Source organism: Camelina sativa, chromosome 13 (genome assembly GCF_030686135.1).
Source record: "Camelina sativa cultivar CO46 ecotype springtype chromosome 13, ASM3068613v1".
NCBI lineage: Eukaryota > Viridiplantae > Streptophyta > Magnoliopsida > Brassicales > Brassicaceae > Camelina > Camelina sativa.
Genome location: NC_141892.1, coordinates 17,380,042 through 17,386,815, shown reverse-complemented (window position 1 = coordinate 17,386,815; position 6,774 = coordinate 17,380,042). Strand labels below are relative to the sequence as shown.

General features: G+C 42.8%; 1 non-coding gene across 1 annotated transcript; it reads left to right on the top strand.

Moving 5' to 3' along the window:
• The first annotated feature begins 6,263 nt into the window (after positions 1 to 6,263).
• Positions 6,264 to 6,370, top strand: LOC147929684 (small nucleolar RNA R71). The gene has a single exon (XR_015578995.1). It is a non-coding gene; the product is annotated as a small nucleolar RNA R71 (small nucleolar RNA).
• The last annotated feature ends 404 nt before the right edge of the window (positions 6,371 to 6,774 follow it).

Sequence of the window (6,774 nt, the reverse complement as noted above, 5' to 3'; positions counted from 1 at the left end):
ATCAATTCTATGCAATGCTTAAACTCATTTGGCTTGGCAGTAAAAGGTTTAGAGACAATGATGGTCTCTTTTTAGAGTAGGGCTTATCAATATCAAGGTTCTCTCATAAAAAATGAATTGAGCTTTAGAAGAATGCTAAAAGTAAGAACACTTAGACACATACAAGAACAAAACCTTGTCTACCCAAAGGTACCCAAAGTGTTTATCCTATCAATCTAAACCCAATTGGTCCTAGTGCTACCCTTTAACTTCTTTTCTTCTTTTTCACCCTTTTCTCTTTTGGTTTTAAAGTCTTAGGAGAGGTTTCTTATTTGATCTTTCTAGTGGAATGGGGGATTCTTACTTATTTGCTATGGTTCTCTTTTTCTTCTTATTCTTAAGACATAAAGCATTTTGCTAGACTTCTCTTTCCTTTCTTCTTTTCTTTATCTAGAACCATCTTTAAACAACCTTATTCTTCCCATTCTTTCACTAGACTTTAAATTTTCTTAAACACATTCCCTTCCTAAAGACTCTAACCTTTTCTTTCTCTTTTTCCTCTTTTCTTTTCATAATAGCCAAGCTCCCAAACCAACAAGTGAACCACCTAGTCCTATCTAGTTTGAAAAATGCAAACTAGAACTACACAAGGCTTTACTCTTGTCAGTTCAAACCTAACACTTTCTACCAAGCTCAATCCCAAAAATAGGCCTCACACACACAAGAATAAACATGGCTTGAAAGAAGGTTTGGTTTAGGGGTAGGGGAACTGATTCTTAATGAGGAAATCAGCTACTTGGATCAACAAGAGTGGTAAAAAGGAAGAAGATGATCTAAATATGTATGTGGTATCCATGAGTTTAAAGCATTGCACACATTGATAATTGAAAGTCAATATTAGGTTCTTATAAATAGGAAATGGTTTCAAATCTCAACATGCTTCAATTTAGACCAAATGCAATGTAGGAATTCAAGGCCTGGTTCAATCTTATTCTAACCACTCAACTAGCATCAAAGTACTATTAACTTGGGCATTTATCCTAGTCTAGTGAATAAACAAGCTAATAAGGGAATACTCATCATAGATCCCTAATGCAAGTACTATACAATCCTACATGAAACATGCTAAACAAGATCCTAATGTGCAGTGCAAACTACATGAACACTCTTTTTTTTTATAAAGATTTTTGCAAAAATTTTCAAATTTTTAGGGTTTTTCTATGCCTTAGATGCTATGCAAGTATTAACATGATTATGCTAAAAATTTGAAATAAGAATCACAAAACACAATGTCAAATGCTATCTCAAACCCTCCCCCAAACTTAAATCACACAGTCCCTGTGTGAAAGAAATTTGATTGAGGATTCAAGATGAAAAACAAAAAACAAAACACAATGTCAAATGCAATGATATCTACAAGGGAAGGTGATAGTGGTACCTTAGGGATTGTGGAAGTAGTTGTCCACATCCATCTGCATGCTGTCATAGGAGTAGTTGGGGTCTTGTTGGTGACTTGGAGGTGGAGATTGGGGCCGCTCGACGATGGAGATCGACAGGGACTCGGTCGAGTACGTACTCGAGTGGGGGGTCGAGCTGGACCACGAGTGTCAAAATGCGGTCCTTGCTGCTGGTAGAACTGCTGGTAGAGTGCTGGATCCATGAAGTACTGGGGTGGGATGGGAGGGTAACCTTGATATCCTGGATAAGCAGCTGGAGGTGGGAAACCATAGGGTGATCTGGGCTGGAACTCGACCGAGTGCATTGGGGGTGCTCGGTCGAGTGGGTGCTCGAGTGACCCGGTCGAGTACCTTGAAAAGGGTTGTTCTCGGGTACTTGAGCTCCTCTTCCTCTGATTTGGCTCACACATTGAAGCCCTAGCTGGTTCCACAGGGTTCGCAACTCTAGAAAGTGCTCTAGTTAAGCTACTCCTCCTCAAAGGGCTTGATGGTGTAGGTGAAGAATTCCCACTCTTCAACTCAGCAATCTCCTTCTTTAAGCCCTTGATGGACTTAGCCATGTTGGTCACCTTCTTCTTCAGCTTATCAAACCTCTTCCCATGCCATTTGTTCCATTTTTGCAGAAGGGTTAATCTCTTGGTAGCCTCCCTCACTCCTCTACTATCTCTTGGGTTGAGCTCATAATCCTCAAAGTAAAATTGCTCCTCCCCATCAGCCATCTGCACATCTCCAGCTTCATCAACTCTAGGTTGAACTATCCCATCAAACAAATGCCCCTCAGCTGGCCAAAAGTCAATGTTGGCTCCTTCTTGAATGGTGGTGAGCTCTTGGTTAGGCAAAATCAGTTGCTTTTTCCCAAGTGTTGGAAGTTCAAAGTTGAAAATGTGATTCCCTTGATGCATCTCCTTGGCTAGGATGAGAGTAGAGGTGAGGTAGCTAGAGTCAATCCATCTTGGTGAAACCCTTTCTCCTCTAAGTGGAACCTTAGCAGCTTGAAGGATTGGAGTAATGATGCCTCCAATGGTTAGTGCTCCTCTTGATCCCTTATTCTCCAACTTTCCTACCCAACTTCTCAAGTTAATCATGTGATCAATGAGCACCATTGCTAGGTCAGTCTCCACAGTGCTCCCAAGAATGATGGTGCCATTTCTTGCTTGGAAGATGACTCCATTGAGAGCCAAATCAATCATTTTTAGCTCCCCCTCATTAATATTCTCAGTTTCCTTCCTAGCAAAGAAGGTGTTGGCAAGAGCTTTGTGGAAGTACCTTAGGACTGGGCTCCTTATCCTTGAACTCTTGGAATTGGAGGATGAGTAGTATTTGTTGTCCCCAATGGTTTCCCACACAGCAAAGAGCTCATCTCTTGGAATCATCAAACTCCTATTGCTCCCAACCTCAAAACCAAACACATTGGCTATCTTCTTCATTGATAGTTTATACCATTTCCCCTTGATTGTGAAATCAATGTGGCCAGCTCCAAACCCAGCATCCTTCCTTGCATATGTATGCAGCTTGACTGTGGCCAGAAACTCACAACTCTCTTCTTTGTAGCCCTCCATGCAAAGCCCCATAAACTTGGTCAGGTTGCTCTTTTCAAAGAAGTACTCCACATCTTCACCAATGGCTAGCTTCTCCATGGTTTCTTTGTGTGGATACCTTGTCCCTAAGAACTCCATTCTCATGAAAGCATCATAGAGTTGCCTCTTTGACAACCCACAGGACTCAGCTTCTCCATCATCTTCTATCTCTTCTTTTTCAATTTCTTCCTCACTCTCATTCTCACTCTCCTCTTGTTCAACCTCAACTGCTGGCCTCTTCCCTTTGGCCTTGTGTCTCCTCATGAACTCATTGAGAGTTGACTCTCTTTCCTCCTCACTCTCAGTCCTCTCAGGATCTTCCTCAACTCTCTCTCCCCTTGGACGCGGCATCTGGCTCTACCGGCTGCTCGAACCACCACTCGGTCGAGTGCATGATCGAGTGGGGCGTCGAGTGGTCCTTCCAGCTTGTCCTCTTGATTCAAGGCTAGCATCATGACGTTCCATGGAGGTTGCAGTGGTTTGTTGAGACTTCCTAGTGATTCTTGAAGACATTTTTTCAAATAGAACTGAAGGGAATAGACTCAAAGCTCAAAGTTAATAGGTTAGTGAACCAAAAACTTGAAAGAACTAAGCTTGAGCAAAAGATAGGCTAAGAGAGAGACTTTAAAACTTGAATTCAATGGTTTTGAGCAAATGAGAGAATGTGAGAGGCATAGTTTCGTGCAAGGTCTATATAAAGAAGCTAAGGGGACAAAGAGACAAGGGTGGAGCGTCCATACCATTCAAATTTGAAATGGGAATCTTTGACCTGCTTTTTGCTGCCACTCGACCCCACACTCGACTGTACACGGTCGAGCACCTTGACCAAATTTTGAAATTTCAAAATTTTTCTTCTTGTTCTTCCCTCCACTCGATCGTTCTAGTGATTTGAAGATCAAATGGGCCTCAATTCCTTTCCAGCTCGGTCGAGTACCTCTCGTGGGTAGGTCGAGTGGGCTTGCGAGTCTCCTTCTCCAAGTCTAATTCCCTCCTTACCCAACTACATTCTTACCTAAAGGCCTGTCCAACACAAACAAAAAAGAAAACATATCAAAACTACAAGGAAAATAAACCATATTTACAAAGGATACCTTAGGGACTTCCTCCCTAGTGAGCTTGTTTAAAGTCACTAAGCTTGACTTTGGTGTCCTTTTTAGACTTGGTTTAGATACCAAGGAGGTGATGAAATCCTCCCTGGAACCTCTTGATCACTGTGAAGTTGATCCTTGATCACCTCACCCTTAACACACAAACCATGTTTCTTCTTGATTTTGAGTCTTGGTCTTGCCTTCCTTAAGGACCTCTTGTTCAGCTTAACTTGAAGATCCTCAACCATACTAGTCAACTCTTGAACTGACCTCTTAAGCTTTTCCACAGAATCATCTTGAAAGGAGAGCTTAGCCTTTGGAGTTGCTTCACCACTTGAACCTTCTTGACCTCCTTTGTCCTTGATAGTAAAAGGTTGATCATCAATGGTAGGAAGGTTGGTTGGGTTATGGATGTTGAACTTCATGGCTATATCTTCAGCAATGTTCAAGGTCACAAGACCCTCTTTGACATCAATAACTGCTCCAACAGTGGCTAGGAATGGCCTTCCAAGAATGATTGGATCTTCAGGTTCCTTGTCCATCTCCAACACCACAAAATCAGTGTGAACCCTTGCCTTCCCTATCTTGACTGGGACATTCTCCAACCTTCCAACTATTTCTTTGTTTGACCCATCAGCTAAACATATATGAAGGTTGGTGGACTTGAAATCAGTTCTCCCAAGCTTTTGTGCTATGGAGTATGGCATCACACTTGTTGAAGCTCCCAAGTCACAAAGGCATTGGTTGTAGTGAAGATAGCTAAGTGTGCAAGGCAGATAGAATGGACCTGGATCCTTAAGCTTGATTGGAATGATAACTCCTCCAAGGTCCTCAAGATCCTTCTCATCTTGAGCTTCAGCCTTCTTCTTTGATAAATCAAGCAAAAAGTCTTTGTAGAGAGGATATGGATCATACTGTTCCAAGGCAGGTCCTCTCTCTTCTTCTTGGTAAGCAATGGTGATCTCTTGTATGGCCAACACTTCCTCAACCACAGCTTCTTCAATCACAACCACTTCCTTCAAAGCCTTCTCTTCCTCTTGTTGCTTAGCCATCATCTCCTTTCTCTCAATGATTTCCCTAAACTCCTTAATCTTTTGTGCTTTGAAACGTCCTGGGAATGGAAGAGGTGGGCTTGTAAGCAGGAGGAGTGTACTTAGCAGGCTGACAGCTTCTGAGTCTGCAACTCGATCGACCACTCGAGCATGCGCTCGATTGAGTGGCTATTCGAGTACTTGGTCGAGCCAGATGCCGGACTCCAGTTGCTTTGCACAAACGTCACTTGGGGCTTCAGTAAGTAATGAGTTCCCCCAAACTTGGACTTCACTGTCCTCAGTGACTTCCCCATCAGAGATATGAATGGCTTTTGCAGTGAACTCCCTTGGATTTTGAACAGCTTTTCCAGGGAGTTGGTTGGGTTTAGGAGCTGAAGTAGAGGCAATGTTACTCTCCATATACTTCATTCTGGAGTTCAGACCTTCAAACTTCATGTTCAGATCATTGTATTGTGATGTGAGCCTTTGATTCAACTCAGCAAACTGCTTGGCTTCCTCAATCTTGCCTTGTGTTTGCCAATCAACAACTGTTGCATCATTGCTCTTAAGTCTTGTTCCTGGCCTTGGTTAGTCTGAACCCTGGTGGGGGACACAATTGGGGCTGGAACACTTGGTGTTGCTGCTTGGGGATGTAGTGTTGTTGTTGTTGAGGTTGTTGAGGTGGATAGACTTTGTCTTGAGGGTTGGCCACATTGGTGCTCCTATAAGAGAGATTGTTGTTCTTGAAACCTCCTTGGTTGTAGCCTTTGAATCCTCCCTGGTTCTGCATGTAGCACAACTCAGCAAATTCAGGCTCCCCCTCTTGAACTGGAGCTCCTCTTCACCTATGAAGTGAATGGACTTGGATTGCTGAGGAGGATCTTGTCAAGCTTCTCATTGACCATCTTCAAATCCTTCTTATACTTGTCCTCTTGATCAGTTGAGGAGCTCCTTATGGTCCTATCATAGTCCTCATTATAATTGCCATCAGATTGAGCAAGATTCTCAACTAACTCCCATCCTTCTTCCACATTCTTGTTGAGGAAGTTGCCATTAGAGGCTGTGTCAAGAAGCATTCTTATCTTGGGAAGCACTCCTCTATACAAGGTGCTTAGAAGTGACTCATTGCTGAAACCATGGTGAGGACACTGAGTTTGGAATCCTTTAAACCTCTCCCAAGCTTCACAAAAGCTCTCATTATTCCTTTGAGCAAACCCAGAAATCTCATTCCTCAGCCTAGCAGTCCTTGCATTGGAGAAGAACTTGGCCAGAAAAGCTTTCTTGCATGCATCCCATGTGGTGATAGCTCCAGTAGGTAGAGTCTTCTCCCAAAGGTGACCTTTGTCTCCAAGAGAAAATGGGAAGAGTCTTAATTTGAATCCATCTTCACTCACTCCATTGATCTTAGTGAGTCCACATATTCTGTCAAACTCATCAAGGTGATCTAGTGGATCCTCCATTGGCAACCCATGAAACTTGTTTGCTTGTATCATTGAGATCAATCCACTCTTGATCTCAAAGTTATTGTTTGCTACTGAAGGTGGCACAATTCCAGCCCTTTGGTTGTGAGTATTGGGTGCATCTCCTGCACCAATGTGCCTTGGTCTTTGCTCATGGATAGCTTGTTGCTCCATGATGTCTT